Source organism: Carica papaya, chromosome 5 (genome assembly GCF_054855325.1).
Source record: "Carica papaya isolate Zhongbai chromosome 5, ASM5485532v1, whole genome shotgun sequence".
Classification (NCBI taxonomy): Eukaryota; Viridiplantae; Streptophyta; class Magnoliopsida; order Brassicales; family Caricaceae; genus Carica; species Carica papaya.
Genome location: NC_142313.1, coordinates 20,785,631 through 20,804,540, shown reverse-complemented (window position 1 = coordinate 20,804,540; position 18,910 = coordinate 20,785,631). Strand labels below are relative to the sequence as shown.

The following is an 18,910-nucleotide window of genomic DNA, read 5'->3' as shown; positions in this document are numbered from 1 at the left end:
GTATATGTATTTGCAGCGTGGAATGGAAGTGGTTTGATCATACCTACACTAATGCACTGGATCCCATCGAATTTCGTAGTTAAGTGTGCTTGGGTGGAAGTAGTACTAGGATGGGTGACCTCTTGGAAAGTTCTCATGTTCCATTGGTTTTTTTGCTGACGGGATGTTAAACATTATGCACAATCAAAGCCATTGTCCGTCGGAGTGAGTCGCAAGGCCAAGTCATTTTTCTTAATATTTTTTGTGCATTCATTTATAGTTCGCCACGTGATAAGAGTGTCATTACGAGCATCTTACATAGTAGAATAACGAAAAATGAGGTGTAGGGGGTAGTCTGTTCATCTGGGCGTGAGTCGAGGCGCTGGAGCATTTTACTCTATATAAGAACTATAAGTAGAGGTGCAGTGTTCGCGCATAGCAAAACAAATAACACGGGGGGAGGGAGGGAGAAGGGGTATATGTATTTGTAGTGCAAAATAGAAGAGGTGCGATCATACTAGCACTAATGCACCGGATCCCATCGAACTCCGTAGTTGAGCGTGCTTTGGCGAGAGTAGTACTAGGATGGGTGATCTTTTGGGAAGTCTTCGTGTTGCGCCCGTCTTTTTACGGATGGGGTGTTAAACGTTATGCGTAATAGGAGCCATAGTCTGCTGGCATGAGTCGTGGCGCCAGATTTTTCATGCATTCATTTATAGTCCATCACGAGATAAGAATGTCATCACGATTATCTTACATAGTAGAACAATGAAAATAGAGTTATGGCAGGCGGTCTGTTCATATGGCCATGAGTCGAGATGCCTTGGCATTTCACTTGATATTAGAATTAGAAACAAAGGTGCGGTGTGCGCACACAACAAAATAAATGATGAGATGGGAGAGGGAAGGAGAAGTGGTATATGTATTTGCAGTGCGGAATGTAAGGGGTACGATCATACCAGCACTAATGCATCGGATCCCATCGAATTTCGTAGTTAATCGTGCTTGGGCGAGAGTATTACTTGGATGGGTGATCTCCTTGGAAGTTCTCATGTTGCACCCTTCTTTTTGCAGTAGTCCGCAATTTAGTGTGCTTGTACGAGAGTAGTACTAGAATAGGTGACCTCCTGGGAAGTCCTCGTGTTGCACCTATTTTTTTACAGATGGGTCGTTCGACGTTACGCACGACTGGAACTATGGTCCGCTGGTTAATTCAAAAATAAGAGTCACGGCGCCGGGGTATTTTACTTGATATTAGAACGAGAAGCAAAGGTGCAGTATGTACGCATAAGGAAACAAATGACAAGAGGGGGGAGGGAATGAGAAGGAGTTTATGTATTTGTAGCGCGGAATGAAATAAGTACGATCATACCAGCACTAATGCATCGGATCCCATCAAAACTCCGCAGTTAAGCGTACTTGGGCGAGAGTAGTACCAGAATGGGTGACCTCCTGGGAAGTCCTTGTGTTGCACCTATTTTTTTGCAGATGGGTCATTCGACGTTACGCACGACTGGAACTATGGTCCTCAGTTAAGTGTGCTTGGGTAGAGTAGTATTACGATGCGTGACCCCCTGGGAAGTTCTCGTGTTGCACTTATTCTTTTACAGATGGGTCGTTCGACGTTACGCGCGACTGAAACTATGGTCTGCTGGTTTATTTGCAAATGTGAGTCACAACGCCAGGGCATTTTACTTGATATTAGAACGAGAAGGAGAGGTGCAGTGTGCATGCACAAGGAAACAAATGACGGGAGGGGGGAGGGAAGGAGAAGAAGTGTATGTATTTGCAACGCGGAATGAAACAAGTGCGATCGTGCCAGCACTAATGCACGGGATCCCTTCAGAAGTTCGCAGTTAAGTATGCTTGGGCGAGAGTAGTACTAGAATAGGTGACCTCCTGGGAAGTCCTCGTATTGCACCTATTTTTTTGCAGATGGGTCGTTCGACGTTACGCACGACTGGAACTATGGTCTGCTTGTTTATTCACAAATAAGAGTCACAGCAACAAGACATTTTACTTGATATTAGAACGAGAAGCAGAGGTACATTGTCGCACAAGGAAACAAATGACGGGAAGGGGGAAGGAAGGAGGAGAGTATGTATTTGGAGCTCAGAATGAAACAGGAGCCATTATACCAGCACTAATGCACCAGATCCCATCAAAACTCTGCAATTAAGTGTGCTTGGGCGAGAGTAGTACTAGAATGGGTGACTTCATGGGAAGTCCTCGTGTTACACCTATTTTTTTGCAGATGGGTTGTTCGACGTTACGCGTGACTTGAACTATGGTCCGTTGGTTTATTCGCAAATGTGAGTGACGACGCCGGGGCATTTTATTTGATATTAGAAGGAGAATGAGAGGTGTAGTGTGCACGCACAAGGAAATAAATGACGGGAGGGCGGAGGGAAGGAAAAGGATTGTATGTATTTGTAGCGCAGAATGAAACAGGTGCGATCATACCAGCACTAATGCATAGGATCCAATCAGAACTCTGAAGTCAAGTGTGCTTGGGCGAGGGTAGTACTAGAATGGGTAACCCCCTAGGAAGTACTCGTGTTGCACCCATTTTTTTACAGATGGGTCGTTTGATGTTACGCACGACTAGAACTATGGTCCGTTGGTTTATTCGCAACTGAGAGTCACAGCACCGGGGCATTTTACTTGATATTAGAATGAGAAGGAGAGGTGCTGTGTGCACGCATAAAGAAACAAATGATGGGATGGGGGAGGGAAGGATATGGAGTGTATTTATTTGCAGCGCACAATGAAACATGTGCGATCATAACAGCATTAATGCACCGGATCCTATCAGAACTCCGTAGTTAAGCGTGCTTGGGAGAGAGTAGCACTAGGATTGGTGACCTGCTGGGAAGTTCTCGTGTTACACCAATTTTTTTGAAGATGGGTCGTTCGACATTACGCGCGACTGGAACTATGGCCCGCTAGTTTATTCACAAATAAGAATCACGGCGCCGGGGCATTTTATTAAAACGAGAAGCAGAGGTGAAGTGTGCATGCATAAGGAAACAAATGATGGGAGGGTGGAGGGAAGGAGATGGGGTGTATTTATTTGTAGCGCGTAATGAAACAGGTGCGATCAAACAAGTATTAATGCACTGGATCCCATCAGAACTCTGCACTCAAGTGTACTTGGGCGAGAGTAGTACTAGGATGGGTGACCTCCTAGGAAGTACTGGTGTTGTACCCATTTTTTTGCAGATGGATCGTTTGACGTTACCCGCGACTGGAACTATGATCTGCTGGTTTATTCGCAAATGTGAGTCACTGCACCGGAGTTTTTTACTTGATATTAGAACAAGAAGGAGAGGTGCAGTGTGCACGCACAAGGAAACAAATGACGGGAGGGGGGAAGGAAGGAGAAGGAATGTATGTATTTGCAGTGTGAAATAAAACATTTGCGATCATACCATCACTAATTCACCAGATCAAATCAGAACTCCGGAGTTAAGTGTGTTTGGGCGAGAGTAGTACTAGGATGGGTGACCTCCTGGGAAGTTCTCGTATTTCACCCATCTTTTTACAGATGGGTCCTTCGACATTGCGCGCGACTGAAACTATGGTCCGCTGGTTTATTCACAAATGTAAGTGACGGCGCCAGAACATTTTACTCGATATTAGAATGAGAAGGAGAGGTGCAGTTTACACGCACAAGGAAACAAATGACGGGAGGGGGGGGGGGAGGGAAGGAGAAGGAGTGTGTATGTATTTGCAGCATAGAAGCAAAAAGGTTCGATCATACCAGCACTAATGCACTGGATCCCATCAGAACTCCGCAGTTAAGTGTGCTTGGGCGAGAGTTGTACTAGGATGGGTGATATCCTGGGAAGTCCTCGTGTTTCACCCATTTTTTTGCAGATGGGTCCTTCGACGTTGCGCGCGACTGAAACTATGGTCCTGTGGTTTATTCGCAAATGTGAGTGACGGCGCCGGAGCATTTTACTTGATATTAGAACGAGAAGGAGAGGTGCAGTTTGCATGCATAATGAAAGAAATGACAGGAGAGGGGAGGGAAGAAGGAGTGTATGTATTTGCAGCGCAGAATGAAACATTTGCGATCATATCATCACTAATTCACTGGATCAAATTAGAACTCCGGAGTTAAGTGTGTTTGGGCGAGAGTAGTACTAGGATGAGTGACCTCCTAGGAAGTGCTTGTGTTGCACTTGTCTTTTTGTGGACAGGGCATCAAAGGTTACACGCGACCGGAGCCATAGTCCGCTGGTTCATTTGCCGGCGTGAATCGTCGCGCCGGAGCATTTTTCTTACTTTCTTTTGTGCACTCATTTATAGTCCACCACGTGATAACAGAGTCATTACAAGCATCTTACACAGTAAAACAACATAAAAAAAAAGGTGTGGCCGGTGGTCCTTTAATCTGGGCATAATTCAAGGCGCTGGGGCATTTTGCTTGATATTAGAACTAGAAACAGAGATACAGTGTGCGTGCACAGCGAAAAAAATGACGGGAGAGGGGAGGAAAGGAGAAGGGGTATATGTATTTGCAATGCGGAATGGAAGGGGTGCGATCATACCAGCACTAATGCACCGGATCCCATCAAACTATGCAGTTAAGCATGCTTGGGCGAGAGTAGTACTAGGATCGATAACCTTATGAGAAGTCCTCATATTGCACTGTCTTTTTGCAAACGGGGCGTAAAATGATACATGTGATCGGAGCCACAATCCGCTGGCGTGAGTCCCATCATAAGAAAATTTTGCTTACTATTTTTTCGTGCATTCATTTATAGTCTACCACGTGATAAGAGTGTCATTACAATCATCTTACATAGTAGAATAAAGAAAAATGAGGTATGGCGGGCGATCCTTTCTTCTGGCATGAGTCGAGGTGTCGGGCCATTTTTCTTGATATTAAACTATAAACAGAGGTGCGGTGTGCACGCACAGCGAAAAAAATGATGGGTGGGGGGAGGGAATGAGAAGGAGTATATGTATTTGCAGCGCGGAATGGAAGGGGTACAATCATACTAGGATTAATACACTAGATCCCATAGAACTCCGTAGTTAAGCGTGCTTGGGCAAGAGTAGTACTAGGATGGATGACCTCCTGGGAAGTTCTCTTGTTGCACCCGTCTTTTTGCAGACGGGGCGTCAAACATTACGCACGATCGGAGCCACAGTCCGCCAACATGAGTAGCAACGTTGAAACATTTTGCTTAATATTTTACGTGCACTTATTTGTAGTCTACCACGTGATAAGAGTCTCATTACGAGAGTCTTACATAGTAGAACAATGAAAAAAGAGGCACAGTGGGCCTCCGTTCTTTTGGGCGTGAGTCGAAGCAACATGACATTTCGCTCTATATTAGAACTAGAAACAGAGATGCGGTATGCCCGCACAGCGAAATAAATGATGGGAGGGGGGAGGGAAGGAGAAGGGCTATATGTATTTACAGTGGGGAATGAGGCAGTTGCAATCATACAAACACTAATGCACACTATCCCATCAGAACTCTTTAGTCAAGCGTGCTTGGGCGAGATTAGTTCTAAGATGGGTGACCTCTTGAAAAGTCCTCGTGTTGAACCCATATTTTTGTAGAGGGGTTGTTAAACGTTAAGTGTGATCAGAGCCACAATCTGTTGATGTGAGTCGCGGAGCCTAAAAATTTTTCTTAATATTTTTCATGCATTCATTTATAGTTGACCACGTGATAAGAGTCTCATTACGAGTATCTTACATAGTATAACAATGAAAAATGAGGTACGACGTGCGATCCATTCATGTGGACGTGAGTCGAGGTGCCGAGGTGTCGAGGTATTTCGCTTGATATTAAAACTAGAAACAAAGGTGTGGTGTATGCGCACAATGAAACAAATGACAAGAGCGGGGAGGGAAGGAGAAGGGGTATATGTACTTGCAGCGTTGAATTGAAGGGGCGTGATCATACCTGCACTAATGCACTGGATCCCATCGAATTTCATAGTTAAGTGTGTTTGGGCGGAAGTAATACTAGGATAGGTGACCTTCTGGAAAGTTCTCCTCTTCCACTCGTTTTTTTGCCGATGGGACGTTAAACATTATGCGTGATCAAAGCCATTGTCCCTCGGAGTGAGTCGCAATGCCAAGACATTTTTCTTAATATTTTTCGTGCATTCATCTATAGTTCGCCACGTGATAAGAGTGTCATTACGAGCATTTTACATAGTAGAATAACCAAAAACGAGGTACAGGGGTATTCCGTTCATTTGGGCGTGAGTTGAGGTGCCGGAGCATTTTGCTCTATATTAGAACTATACGCAGAGGTGCAGTGTTCATGCATAGCGAAACAAATAACAGGGGGGAGGGAGGGAGAAGGGGTACATGTATTTGTAGCGTAAAATAGAAGAGGTGCGATCATACTAGCACTAATGCACCGGATCCCATCGAACTCCGTAGTTGAGCGTGTTTTGGCGAGAGTAGTACTAGGATGGGTGATCTTTTGGGAAGTCCTCATGTTCCGCCCGTTTTTTTAGGATGGGGTGTTAAACATTATGCGCAATAGGAGCCATAGTCTGCCGACATGTCGTGGCGCCAGAATATTTTGCTTAATATTTTTCGTGCATTCATTTATAGTCCACCACGTGATAAGATTGTCATTACGAGCATCTTACATCGTAGAACAATGAAAAATGAGGTACGACAGGCAGTCCGTTTATCTAGGCGTGAGTCGAGGTACCCGGACATTTCGCTTGATATTAGAACTAGAAACAGATGTGTTGTGTGCATGCACAGCGAAACAAATGATGGGAGGGGGCAGGGAAGGAGAAGGGGTATATGTATTTGCAGCACAAAATGGAAGGGGTGCGATAATACCAACACTAATGCATCGGATCCTATCGAACTCCGTAGTTAAGCGTGCTCTGGTGAAAGCAGTATTAGGATGGGTGACCTCCTGCGAAGTCCTCGTGTTCCACCCGTCTTTTTATGGATGGGGCGTTAAATATTACGTGTGATCAAAGTGACAGTCCGCCAGTATGAGTCGCGGCATTTGGACACTTTACTTAATATTTTTCATGCATTCATTTATAGTCCATCACGAGATAAGAATGTCATTATGATTATCTTACATAGTAGCACAATAAAAATAGAGCTGTGGCGGGCGGTTTGTTCATCTGGGCATGAGTCGAGATGCCTTGACATTTCGCTTTATATTAGAACTAGAAACAGAGGTGCGGTGTGCGTGCAAAACAAAATAAATGATGAGAGGGGAGAGGGAAGGAGAAGTGGTATATGTATTTGCAGCGTGGAATGGAAAGTGTGTGATCATACCAACACTAATACATCGGATCCCATCGAACTTTGTAGTTAATCGTGCTTGGGCGAGAGTAGTACTAGGATGGGTGATCTCCTAGGAAGTTCTCATGTTGTACCCTTCTTTTTGCAGATGGGGCATTAAATGTTACGCGGGACTAGAGCGACAATCGCCGATTAATTCTCAAACGTGAGTCACGGCGCCAGAGCATTTTTCTTAATATTATTCGTGCATTCAATTATAGCCCACCACATGATAAGATTATTATTACGAGCATCTTACATAGTAGAACAATAAAAAAGGAGGTGCAGCGGGTGTTCCGTTCATATATACATGAGTCGAGGCACCGGGGCATTTCGCTCGATATTATAACTAGAAGTAGAGGTGCGTTGCGCACACAGCGAAACAAATGACGGGAAGGGAGAGGGAAGGAGAAGGGATATATGCTTTGCGGCATAAATTAGAAGGGGTGCGATCATACCAGCACTAGTTCACGGGATCTATCAGAACTATGCAGTTAAGTGTACTTGGGCGAGAGTAGTTCTACGATGGGTGACCTCTTGGGAAGCACTCATGTTGCACCTTTTTTTTTGCAGACGGGGTGTTAAATGTTACGCGGGACTGGAGCGACGGTCCGCCTGTTCATTCCCAAACGTGAGTCACGGTGCCGAGACATTTTGCTCAAGACATTTCATGTATTCAATTAAAGCCCATCACGTGATGAGAGTGTCATTGCGAGCATCTTAAATAGTAGAACAATGAAAAATAAAGTGCGGCGGGCGATCCGTTCATATGGGCATGAGTCGAGGTGCTAGAGCATTTCGCTCGATATTAGAACTAGAAGAAGATGTGAATTGCGCGTATAGCGAAACAAATGACGGGAAGGGAGAGGGAAGGATAAGTGGTATATGTCTTTGCTGCGCAAATTAGAAGGGGTGCGATCATACCAGCACTAGTTCACCGGATCCCATCAGAACTCTGCAGTCAAGCATGCTTAGGCGAGAGTAGTAGTAGGATGAGTGACCTCTTGGGAAGTACTCGTGTTGCACCCTTCTTTTTGTAGAGGGTGCTAGAGCATTTCGCTCGATATTAGAACTAGAAGCATATGTGAATTGCGCGCATAGCGAAACAAATGACGGGAAGGGAGAGGGAAGGAGAAGTGGTATATGTCTTTGCGGTAGAAATTAGAAGGGGTGCGATCATACCAGCACTAGTTCACCGGATCCCATCAGAACTCCGCAGTCAAACATGCTTAAACGAGAGTAGTAGTAGGATGAGTGACCTCTTGGGAAGTACTCATGTTGCACCATTCTTTTTGTAGACGGGGCATTAAATGTTACGCGGGACCAGAGCGACGTTCCGGCAGTTCATTCACAAACATGAGTCACGGCGCTGGGACATTTTGCTTAATATTTTTCGTGCATTCAATTAAAGTCCATCACGTGTTGAGAGTGTCATTGCGAGCATCTTACATAGTAGAACAATGAAAAAGGAGGTGCAATGGGTGTTTCATATAAACATGAATCAAGCCACCGAGGCATTTCACTCGATATTACAATTAGAAGCAGAGGTGAGCTGTGCTCACAGCGAAATAAATGATGGGAAGGGAGAGGGAAGGGGAAAGGGTATATGTATGTGTGACGCAAACCAAAACGATTGCGATCATACAGCACTAGTTCATCGGATCCCATCAGAACTCCGCAGTCAAGCGTTCTTGGGCGAGAGCAATACTAGGATGCGTGACCTTCTAGGAAGTGCTCGTGTTACACTCTTCTTTCTACAGATGGGGCATTAAATGTTACACGGGACTGGAGCAAGGGTCTGCTGGGGCATTTTGCTTAATATTTTTTACACATTTAATTAAAACAAATCAAATTATAAGAGTGTCATTGCGAACACCTTACATAATATAACAACAAAAAACGTGGTGCAGTGGGCAATCCGTTCATATGGCCATGAGTCGAGGCGCCGGGGCATTTCGCTTAACAATAGAACTAGAAGAAGAGGTGAGGTGCGCACATAGCGAATCAAATAACGAGAGGGGAGAGGGAAGGAGAAGGGGCATATGTATTTGCGACGCAAATAAGAAAGCGTGCGATCATACCAGCACTAGTTCACTGGAACCCATCAGAACTCTACAGTTATGTGTGCTGTGGCAAGAGTAGTACTAGGATGGGTTACCTCTTGGGAAGCTCTCGGCTCTCGTCTTGCATCCTTCTTTTTTCAGACTGGGTGTTAAACGTTACGCGGGATCGGAGCGACGATCCACCGGTCATTCGCAAACGTGAGTAACAGCGTCGGAGAATTTTGTTTAGTATTTTTCATGCATTTCATTAAAGCCCATCACGTGATAAGAGTGTCTATGAGCATATTACATAGTAGAACAACAAAAAATGAGAAGTAGTGGTGACCTCCTGGGAAGTCCTTGTGTTGCACATATTTTTTTCAGATGGGGCGTTCGACGTTACGCGCGGTTTAAACTATAGTCCGCTGATTTATTCTCAAATATAAGTCACGGCGACGAGGCATTTTACTTGATATTAGAACGAGAAGGAGAGGTGTAGTGTGCACGCACAAAGAAACAAATGACGGGCGGGGGGAGGGAAGGAGAAGGAGTGTATGTATTTGTAGCGCAGAATAAAACAGGTGTGATAATACTAACACTAATGCACCGGATCCCATCATAACTCCGCAGTTAAGTGTGTTTGGGTCAGAGTAGTACTAGGATGGGTGATCTCCTGGGAAGTCCTCGTGTTGCACCCATTTTTTTGTAGATGGGTCATTCGACAGTACGCACGACTGGTACTATGGTCTACTAGTTTATTCACAAATATGAGTCACAGCACCGGGACATTTTACTTGATATTAGAACGAGAAGCAGAGGTGCAGTGTGCACGCACAATGAAACAAATGACAGGAGGGACGAGGGAAGGAGAAGGAGTGTATGTATTTGTAGTGCGAAATGAAATAGGTGCGATCATACCAGCATTAATGCACTGGATCCCATCAAAACTTCGCAGTTAAGTGTTCTTGGACGAGAGTAGTACTAGGATGGGTAACCTCCTAGGAAGTTCTCGTGTTGCACCCATTTTTTTACAGATGGGTCTTTCGACGTTACGCACGACTGGAACTATGGTCCGCTGGTTTAATCGCAAATGTGAGTCATGGCGATGGAGCATTTTACTTGATATTAGAACGAGAAAGAGAGGTGCAGTGTGCACGCACAAGGAAACAAATGACGGGAGGGGGGAGGGAAGGAGAAGGAGTATATGTATTTGCAGCATGGAATGAAACAGATGCGATCATACCAGCACTAATACACCGGATCTCATCTGAACTCTATAGTTAAGTGTGCTTGGGCGAAAGTAGTACTAGGATGGGTGACCTCCTAGGAAGTACTCGTGTTGCACCTAATTTTTTGCAGATGGGTCATTCGATGTTACGCATGACTGGAACTATTGTCCGCTAGTTTATTCGCAAATGTGAGTTATGGGGCCGAGGTATTTTACTTGATATTAGAACGAGAAGGAGAGGTGTAGTGTGCACGCACATGGAAACAAATGACAGAAGGGTGGAGGGAAAGAGAAGGAGTGTATATATTTGCAGCGTAGAATAAAATAGGTGCAATCATAGCAGCCCTAATGCTCCGGATCCCAATATAACTACACAGTTAAGTGTGCTTGGACGAGAGTAGTACTAGGATTGGTGACCTCCTGGGATGTCCTCACGTTACACCCATTTTTTTACAGATGGGTCGTTCGACGTTACGCGTAACTGAAACTATGGTCTGCTAGTTTATTCGCATATCTGAGTCACGGCGCCGAGGCATTTTACTTGATATTAGAAGGAGAAGGAGCGGTGCAGTATGCACGCACAAAGAAACAAATGACGGGAGGGGGGAGGGAAGGAGAAGGAGTGTATGTATTTGCAGCGCGGAATGAAACTGGTGCGATCATACCAGCACTAATGCACCAGATCCCATCAGAACTCCACAGTCAAGTGTTCTTTGGCGATAGTAGTACTAGGACCGGTGACCTCCTGGGAAGTCCTCGTGTTGTACCCGTCACTTTTTTAATATTTTTTGTGGATCTATTTATAGTCTACCATGTGATAAGAGTGTCATTATGAGCATCGTAAATAATAGAACAAGCAAAACAGAGGTGCAGCGACCGGTCCATTCATCTTGGCGAGAGTCGAGGCAACGGGGCATTTTGCTTGATATTACAACTAGAAGTAGAGGTGCGGTGTCCTCAGAGAGCGAAACAACTGATGGGTGGGGGAGTGAAAGAGAAGGGGTATATGTATTTGAAGTGAGGAATAGGACGGGTGGGATCATACTAGCACTAATGCATCGTATCCCTTCATAATTTGCAGTTAAGCGTGTTTGGGCGAGAGTAGTACTAGGATGAGTGACCTCCTGGGAAGTGCTTGTGTTGCACCCATCTTTTTGCAGATAGGGCAGGAAATGTTACGCGCGACCGGAGCCATAGTCCACTGGTTCATTTGTCGGCGTGAGTCGTTGCGCCGGGGCATTTTGGTTACTTTTTTTTGTTCGCTCATTTATAGTCTACCACGTGATAAGAGAATCATTACGAGCATATTATATAATAGAACAACGAAAAAAAAGGTGTGGCGGGTGGTCCTTTAATCTGGGTATAAGTGGAGGCGCTGGGATATTTTGCTTGATATAAGAACTAGAAATAGAGATGCAGTGTGTGCGCACAGTAAAAAAAATGACGGGAGAGGGGAGGAAAGGAGAAGGGGTATATGTATTTGCAATGCGGAATGGAAGGGGTGCGATCATACCAGCACTAATGCACCGGATCCCATCGAACTATGCAGTTAAGCATGCTTGGACGAGAGTAGTACTAGGATCGGTAACTTCCTGAGAAGTCCTCGTGTTGCACTATCTTTTTACAAATGGGGCATAAAACGATACATGTGATCGGAGCCCCAATTCGCTGGCGTGAGTCCCGTTGCCAGAAAAGTTTGCTTACTATTTTTTTGTGCATTTATTTATAGTCTACCACATGATAAGAGTGTCATTACGAGCATCTTACGTAGTAGAATAAAGAAAAATGAGGTACGGCGGGCGGTCCTTTCTTCTGGCGTGAGTCGAGGTGTCGGGGCATTTCACTTGATATTAAAACTATAAACAAAGGTGTGGTGTCCGTGCACAGCAAAAAAAATGACGGGTTGGGGGAGGGAAGGAGAAGGGGTGCAATCATACTAGCATTAATGCACCGGATCCCATCGAACTCCGTAGTTAAACGTGCTTGGGCGAGAGTAGTACTATGATGGGTGACCTCTTTGGAAGTTCTCTTGTTTCACCTGTCTTCTTACAGACGGGGCGTCAAACGTTATGCGCGATCGGAGCCACAGTCCGCTGGCATGAGTAGCGACGTTGAAACATTTTGCTTAATATTTTATGTTCACTTATTTGTAGTCCACCACATGATAAGAGTCTCATTACGAGAGTCTTACATAGTAGAACAACAAAAAAAGAGGCGCAGTGGGCCTCCGTTCTTTTTGGCGTGAGTCGAAGCGACATGGCATTTCACTCTATATTAGAACTAGAAGCAGAGATGCGGTATGCCAACACAGCGAAATAAATGATGGGAGGGGGGAGGGAAGGAGAAGGGCTATATGTATTTGCAGTGGGCAATGGGACAGTTGCGATCATACAAACACTAATGCATAGGATCCCATCAGAACTCTGTAGTCAAGCGTGCTTGGGCGAGATTAGTTCTAGGATGGGTGACCTCCTGGAAAGTACTCATGTTCAACCTGTCTTTTTGTAGACAGGGTTGTTAAACGTTAAGTGCGATCGGAGCCACAGTGTTCCAGTTTGAGTCGTCGGGCCTGAAAATTTTGCTTAATATTTTTCGTGCATTCATTTATAGTCCACCACATGATAAGAGTATCATTACGAGTATCTTACATAGTATAACAATGTAAATGAGGTACGGCGAGCGATCCATTCATCTGGGCGTGAGTTGAGGTGCCGGGGTATTTTGCTTGATATTAGAACTAGAAACAGAGGTATGGTGTGTGTGCGCACAATGAAACAAATGACTGGAGGGGGAGGGAAAGAGAAGGGGTATAGGTACTTGCAGCGTGGAATGGAAGGGATGCGATCATACCAGCATTAATTCACTTGATCCCATCGAATTTCGCAGTTAAGTATGCTTGGGCAACAATAGTACTAGGATGGGTGACCTCCTGGAAATTTCTCATTTTTCACTCATTTTTTGGCTGACGGTATGTTAAACATTATGCGCGATCAAAGCCATTATCCCTCGGAGTGAGTCGTAATGCCAAGACATTTTTTTTAATATTTTTTGTGCATTCATTTATAGTTCGCCACGTGATAAGAGTGTCATTACGAGCATCTTACATAGTAGATTAACGAAAAATGAGGTGCAGGGGGTAGTCCGTTTATCGGGGTGTGAGTCGAGGCGCCAGAGCATTTTGCACTATATTAGAATTATAAGCAGAGGTGCGATGTTCGTGCATAGTGAAATAAATAAAAGGGGGAGAGGGAGGGAGAAGGGGTATATGTATTTGTAGTGTAAAATAGAAGAGGTGCGATCATACTAGCACTAATGCACTGGATCCCATCGAACTCCGTAGTTGAGCGTGCTTTGGCGAGAGTAGTACTAGGATGGGTGATTGTTTGGGAAGTCTTCATGTTGCGCCCTTATTTTTACGGATGGGATGTTAAACGTTATGCGCAATAGAAGCCATAGTCTGCCAGCATGACTCATAGAGCCAGATTTTTCATGCAATCATTTATAGTCCATCACGAGATAAGAAAGTCATTACGATTATCTTACATAGTAGAACAATGAAAATAGAGTTGTGGCGGGCGGTCTGTTATCTGGGTATGAGTCAAGATACCTTGGCATTTTGCTTGATATTAGAATTAGAAATAGAGGTGCGATGTGCGCGCACAACAAAATAAATGATGAGATGGGAGAGGGAAGGAGAAGTGGTATATGTATTTGCAGTGCGGAATGGAAGGTGTGCGATCATATCAGCACAAATTCATCGGATCCCATTGAACTTCGTAGTTAATCGTGCTTGGGCGAGAGTAGTACTTGGATGGGTGATCTCTTAGGAAGTTCTCATGTTGCACCCTTCTTTATTCAGATGGGGCGTTAAATGTTACGCGGGACTAGAGCGACAGTAGCCGGTTAATTCGCAAATGTGAGTCACGGCACCGGAGCATTTTGCTTAATATTATTCATGCATTCAATTATAGACCACCACATAATAAGATTATTATTACGAGCATCTTACATAGTAGAACAACAAAAAAGGAGGTGCGACGGGTGTTCCATTAATATAGGCATGAGTCGAGGGGCCGGGGCATTTTGATTGATATTAAAACCAGAAGCAGAGGTACGTTGCGTGCACAGCGAAACAAATGGCAGGAAGGGAGAGGGAAGGAGAAGGGATATATGTCTTTGTGGTGCAAATTAGAAGGGGTGCGATCATACCAGCATTAGTTCACAGGATCCATCAGAACTCTGCAGTTAAGCGTGCTTGGGCGAGAGTAGTTCTACGATGGGTGACCTCCTGGGAAGCACTCGTGTTGCACCCTTGTTTTTTAAGATGGGGAGTTAATTGTTACGCGGGACTGGAGCAACGATCCGCCTGTTCATTCGTAATCGTGAGTCACAGTGCAGGGGCATTTTGCTTAATACTTTTTGTGCATTCAATTAAAGCCCATCACGTGATGAGAGTATCATTACGAGCATCTTAAATAGTAGAACAACGAAAAATGAGGTGCGGCGCGCGATCCGTTCATATGGGCATGAGTCGAGGTGCTAGGGCATTTCGCTCGATATTAGAACTAGAAGCAGAGGTGAGTTGCGCGCACAGCGAAATAAATGACGGGAAGGGAGAGGGAAAAAGAAGTTGTATATGTCTTTGCGACGCAAATTAGAAGGGGTGCGATCATACCAGCACTAGTTTACCGGATCCCATCAGAACTCCGCAGTCAAGCGTCCTTGGGCAAGAGTAGTACTAGGATGGGTGACCTCTTGGGAAGTACTCATGTTGCACCCTTCTTTTTGTAGACGGGGCATTAAATGTTACGCGGGACCAGAGCGACGGTCCGGCGGTTCATTCACAAACGTGAGTCACAGCGTCGTTACATTTTGCTTAATATTTTTTGTACATTCAATTAAAGGCCTTCACGTGTTGAGAGTGTCATTGCGAGCATCTTACATAGTAGAACAATGAAAAAGGAGGTGCGGCAGGTGTTTCATATAGACATGAGTCGAGGTGCTAGGGCATTTCGCTCGATATTAGAACTAGAAACAGAGGTGAGTTGCGCGCACATAGAAATAAATGATGGGAAGGGAGAGGGAAGGGGAAGGGGTATATTGGTTTGCGGTACAAACCAAAACGATTGCGATCATACCAGCACTAGTTCACCGGATCCCATCAGAACTCCGCAGTCAAGCGTTCTTGGGCGAGAGTAGTACTAGGATGCGTGACCTTCTGGGAAGTTCTCGTGTTACACCCTTCTTTCTACAGATGGGGCGTTAAATGTTACGCGGGACCGAAGCGACAATCTACCGGGGTAATTTGCTTAATATTTTTTGCTCATTCAATTAAAACCAATCACGTGATAAGAGTGTCATTGCGAGCACCTTACATAATATAACAACAAAAAACGAGGTGCGGTGGGCGATCCTTTCATATGGGCATGAGTCGAGGCGCCGGGGCATTTTGCTTAATATTAGAACTAGAAAAAGAGGTGAGGTGCGCGCACAGTGAATCAAATGACGGGAGGGGAGAGGGAAGGAGAAGGGGCATATGTATTTGTAGCACAAATAAGAAAGGATGCGATCATACTAGCACAAGTTCACCGGATCCCATCAGAACTCTGCAATTATGCATGCAAGGATGAGAGTAGTACTAGGATGGATTACCTCTTGGGAAGCTCTCAGCTCTCATGTTGCATCCTTCTTTTTACAAACTGGGCGTTAAACATTATGTGGGATCGGAGCGATGGTCCACCGGTTCATTCGCAAACGTGAGTCACGGCGTCGGGGTATTTTGTTTAATATTTTTCGTACATTCAATTAAAGCCCATCGCGTGATAAGAGTGTTTACGAGCATATTACATAGTAAAACAACAAAAAACAAGTGCGGCGTTATCCGTTCATATGGGCACAGGTCAAAGTGTCGGGGTATTTCGCTTGATATTAGAATTAGATGGAGAGGTGAGGTGCGCGCACAGCGAAACAAATGATGGGAGGGGAGAGGGAAGGAGAAGGGGCATATTACTTGTGGCGCAAACTAGAACGGGTGCGATCATACCAGCACTAGTTCACCTGATCCCATCTCAACTCTGTAGTTAAGCGTGCTTGGGCGAGAGTAGTACTAGGATGGGTGATCTCCTAAGAAGTTTTCGTGTTGCACCCTTCTTTTTTGCAGACGGAGCGTTATACATTCAACTCGACCGAAGCGATGGTCCGCCGGTTCATTTGCAAACGTGAGTCACGGCACCGGAGAATTTTTCTTAATATTTTTTCAGCATTCAGTTAAAGCCCATCATGTGATAAGAGTGTAATTGCGAGCATCTTAAATAGTAGAATAACAAAAAACAAGAGATGGCGGGCGATCCATTCATATGGGCATGAGTCGAGATAGGTCGTTCGACGTTACACGTGACAGGAACTATGGTCCGCTGCTTTATTCACAAATGTGAGTCACGGCGCCGGGACATTTTACTTGATATTAGAACGAGAAGTAGAGGTGTAGTGTGCACGTACAAGGAAACAAATGACCGGAGGGTGGAGGGAAGGAGAAGGACTGTATATATTTACAGCGCAGAATGAAACAGTTACCATTATAGCATCACTAATTCACCATATCCCATAAGAACTCCGCTGTTAAATGTGCTTAGGCGAGTGTAGTACTAGAAGTGGTTACCTCTTGAAAAGTCCTTGTGTTGCACCTATTTTTTTCAGATGGAGCACTCGACGTTATGCGCGACTGAAACTATGGTCCGCTGGTTTATTCGTAAATGTGAGTCACAGCACCGATGCATTTTACTTGATATTAGAACGAGAAGGAGAGGTGCAGTGTGCACGCATAAGGAAATAATGACAGGAAGGGGGAGGGAAGGATAAAGAGTGCATGTATTTGCAGCGTGGAATGAAACAGGTGCGATCATACTAGCACTGATGCAACAGATACCGTCACAACTCCGTACTTAAGTGTGCTTGGGCGAGAGTAGTACTACGATGGGTGACCTCTTGGGAAGTTCTCGTGTTGCACCCATTTTTTTGCAAATGGATCGTTCGACGTTACGCGCAACTAGAACTATGGTCTGCTGGTTTATTCACAAATGTGAGCCACGGTGCCGGGTCATTTTACTTGATATTAGAACAAGAAGGAGAGGTACAGTGTGCACGCACATGGAAACAAATGATGGGAGGGGGGAGGGAAGGCGAATGAGTGAATGTATTTACAGCGCGGAATGAAACAGGTGCCATCATACCATGATTAATTTATCAGATCCCATCAGAACTCTGCACTTAAATGTGCTTGGACGAGTGTAGTACTAGGAGTGGTGACCTCATGGGAAGTCCTCATGTTGCAACTATTTTTTTTCAAATGGGGAGTTCGACATTATGCGCGACTGAAACTATGTTGCGCTGGTTTATTCTCAAATGTGAGTCAAGGCGCCGGGATATTTTACTTGATATTAGAAAGAGAAGTAGGGGTGTAGTGTGCACGCACAAGGAAACATATGACGGGCGGGGGAAGGAAGGATTAGGAGTGTATGTATTTACCGCGTGGAATGAAACAGGTGCGATCATACCAGCACTAATGCACCGGATCCCATTAGAACTTCTCAGTCAAGTGTGCTTGGGCGAGAGTAGTACTACGATGGGTGATCTCCTGTGAAGTCCTTGTGTTGCACCTATTTTTTTGCAAATGGGTCGTTCGACGTTACGCGCGGATGGAACAATGGTTCGCTGGTTTATTCGTAAATGTGAGTCTCGGCACTAGGGCATTTTTATTTGATATTAGAATGAGATGGAGAGGTACAGTGTGCACGCACAAGGAAACAAATGACGGGAGGGGGAGGGAAGGAGAAGGAGTATTTGTAGCGTAGAATAAAATATGTGTCATCATACTAGCACTAATGCACCAGATCCCATCAGAACTCCACTATAAAGTGTGATTGGGCAAGAGTAGTTCTAGGATAAGTGACCTCCGGGGAAGTACTCGTGTTGCACCCATTTTTTTTATAAATGGATCGTTCGTCGTTATGCGCGACTGGAACTATGGTCCGTTAGTTTATTCGCAAATGTGAGTCACGACGCCGCGACATTTTACTTGATATTAGAACAAGAAGGAGAGGTGCAGTGTGCACGCACAAGGAAACAAATCATGGGAGGGGGGCGGGAAGGAGAAAGAGTTTATCTATTTGCAGCGCAAAATGTAATAGGTGTGATCATACCAGCACTAATGCACCAGATCCCATCAGAACTCCGCTGTTAAGTGTGCTTAGGCGAGAGTAGTACAAGGATGGGTGACCTCTTAGGAAGTCCTCGTGTTGCACCAATTTTTTTGCAGATGGGTCGTTCGATGCTACGCGCGACTGGGACTATGGTCCGCTGATTTAT

General features: G+C 45.0%; 21 pseudogenes; all 21 read left to right on the top strand.

Annotated features, from left to right (window-relative positions):
- Window positions 1–483: 483 nt before the first annotated feature.
- On the top strand, window positions 484–601 carry LOC148255306 (5S ribosomal RNA; annotated as a pseudogene).
- A 736-nt stretch (window positions 602–1,337) lies between these two features.
- Window positions 1,338–1,456, top strand: LOC148255305 (5S ribosomal RNA; annotated as a pseudogene).
- A 328-nt stretch (window positions 1,457–1,784) lies between these two features.
- Window positions 1,785–1,903, top strand: LOC148255304 (5S ribosomal RNA; annotated as a pseudogene).
- Window positions 1,904–2,103: 200 nt separating this feature from the next.
- LOC148255303 (5S ribosomal RNA) lies at window positions 2,104–2,222 on the top strand (annotated as a pseudogene).
- Window positions 2,223–2,428: 206 nt separating this feature from the next.
- On the top strand, window positions 2,429–2,547 carry LOC148255302 (5S ribosomal RNA; annotated as a pseudogene).
- An 849-nt stretch (window positions 2,548–3,396) lies between these two features.
- Window positions 3,397–3,515, top strand: LOC148255301 (5S ribosomal RNA; annotated as a pseudogene).
- Window positions 3,516–3,728: 213 nt separating this feature from the next.
- On the top strand, window positions 3,729–3,847 carry LOC148255300 (5S ribosomal RNA; annotated as a pseudogene).
- A 4,339-nt stretch (window positions 3,848–8,186) lies between these two features.
- LOC148255299 (5S ribosomal RNA) lies at window positions 8,187–8,305 on the top strand (annotated as a pseudogene).
- Window positions 8,306–9,897: 1,592 nt separating this feature from the next.
- LOC148255298 (5S ribosomal RNA) lies at window positions 9,898–10,016 on the top strand (annotated as a pseudogene).
- A 206-nt stretch (window positions 10,017–10,222) lies between these two features.
- On the top strand, window positions 10,223–10,341 carry LOC148255297 (5S ribosomal RNA; annotated as a pseudogene).
- Window positions 10,342–10,547: 206 nt separating this feature from the next.
- On the top strand, window positions 10,548–10,666 carry LOC148255296 (5S ribosomal RNA; annotated as a pseudogene).
- A 1,379-nt stretch (window positions 10,667–12,045) lies between these two features.
- LOC148255295 (5S ribosomal RNA) lies at window positions 12,046–12,163 on the top strand (annotated as a pseudogene).
- A 306-nt stretch (window positions 12,164–12,469) lies between these two features.
- On the top strand, window positions 12,470–12,587 carry LOC148255294 (5S ribosomal RNA; annotated as a pseudogene).
- Window positions 12,588–14,276: 1,689 nt separating this feature from the next.
- On the top strand, window positions 14,277–14,394 carry LOC148255293 (5S ribosomal RNA; annotated as a pseudogene).
- A 347-nt stretch (window positions 14,395–14,741) lies between these two features.
- On the top strand, window positions 14,742–14,859 carry LOC148255292 (5S ribosomal RNA; annotated as a pseudogene).
- A 348-nt stretch (window positions 14,860–15,207) lies between these two features.
- Window positions 15,208–15,326, top strand: LOC148255291 (5S ribosomal RNA; annotated as a pseudogene).
- A 344-nt stretch (window positions 15,327–15,670) lies between these two features.
- On the top strand, window positions 15,671–15,789 carry LOC148255290 (5S ribosomal RNA; annotated as a pseudogene).
- A 786-nt stretch (window positions 15,790–16,575) lies between these two features.
- On the top strand, window positions 16,576–16,694 carry LOC148255289 (5S ribosomal RNA; annotated as a pseudogene).
- A 742-nt stretch (window positions 16,695–17,436) lies between these two features.
- LOC148255288 (5S ribosomal RNA) lies at window positions 17,437–17,555 on the top strand (annotated as a pseudogene).
- A 530-nt stretch (window positions 17,556–18,085) lies between these two features.
- On the top strand, window positions 18,086–18,204 carry LOC148255287 (5S ribosomal RNA; annotated as a pseudogene).
- A 526-nt stretch (window positions 18,205–18,730) lies between these two features.
- On the top strand, window positions 18,731–18,849 carry LOC148255286 (5S ribosomal RNA; annotated as a pseudogene).
- The last annotated feature ends 61 nt before the right edge of the window (window positions 18,850–18,910 follow it).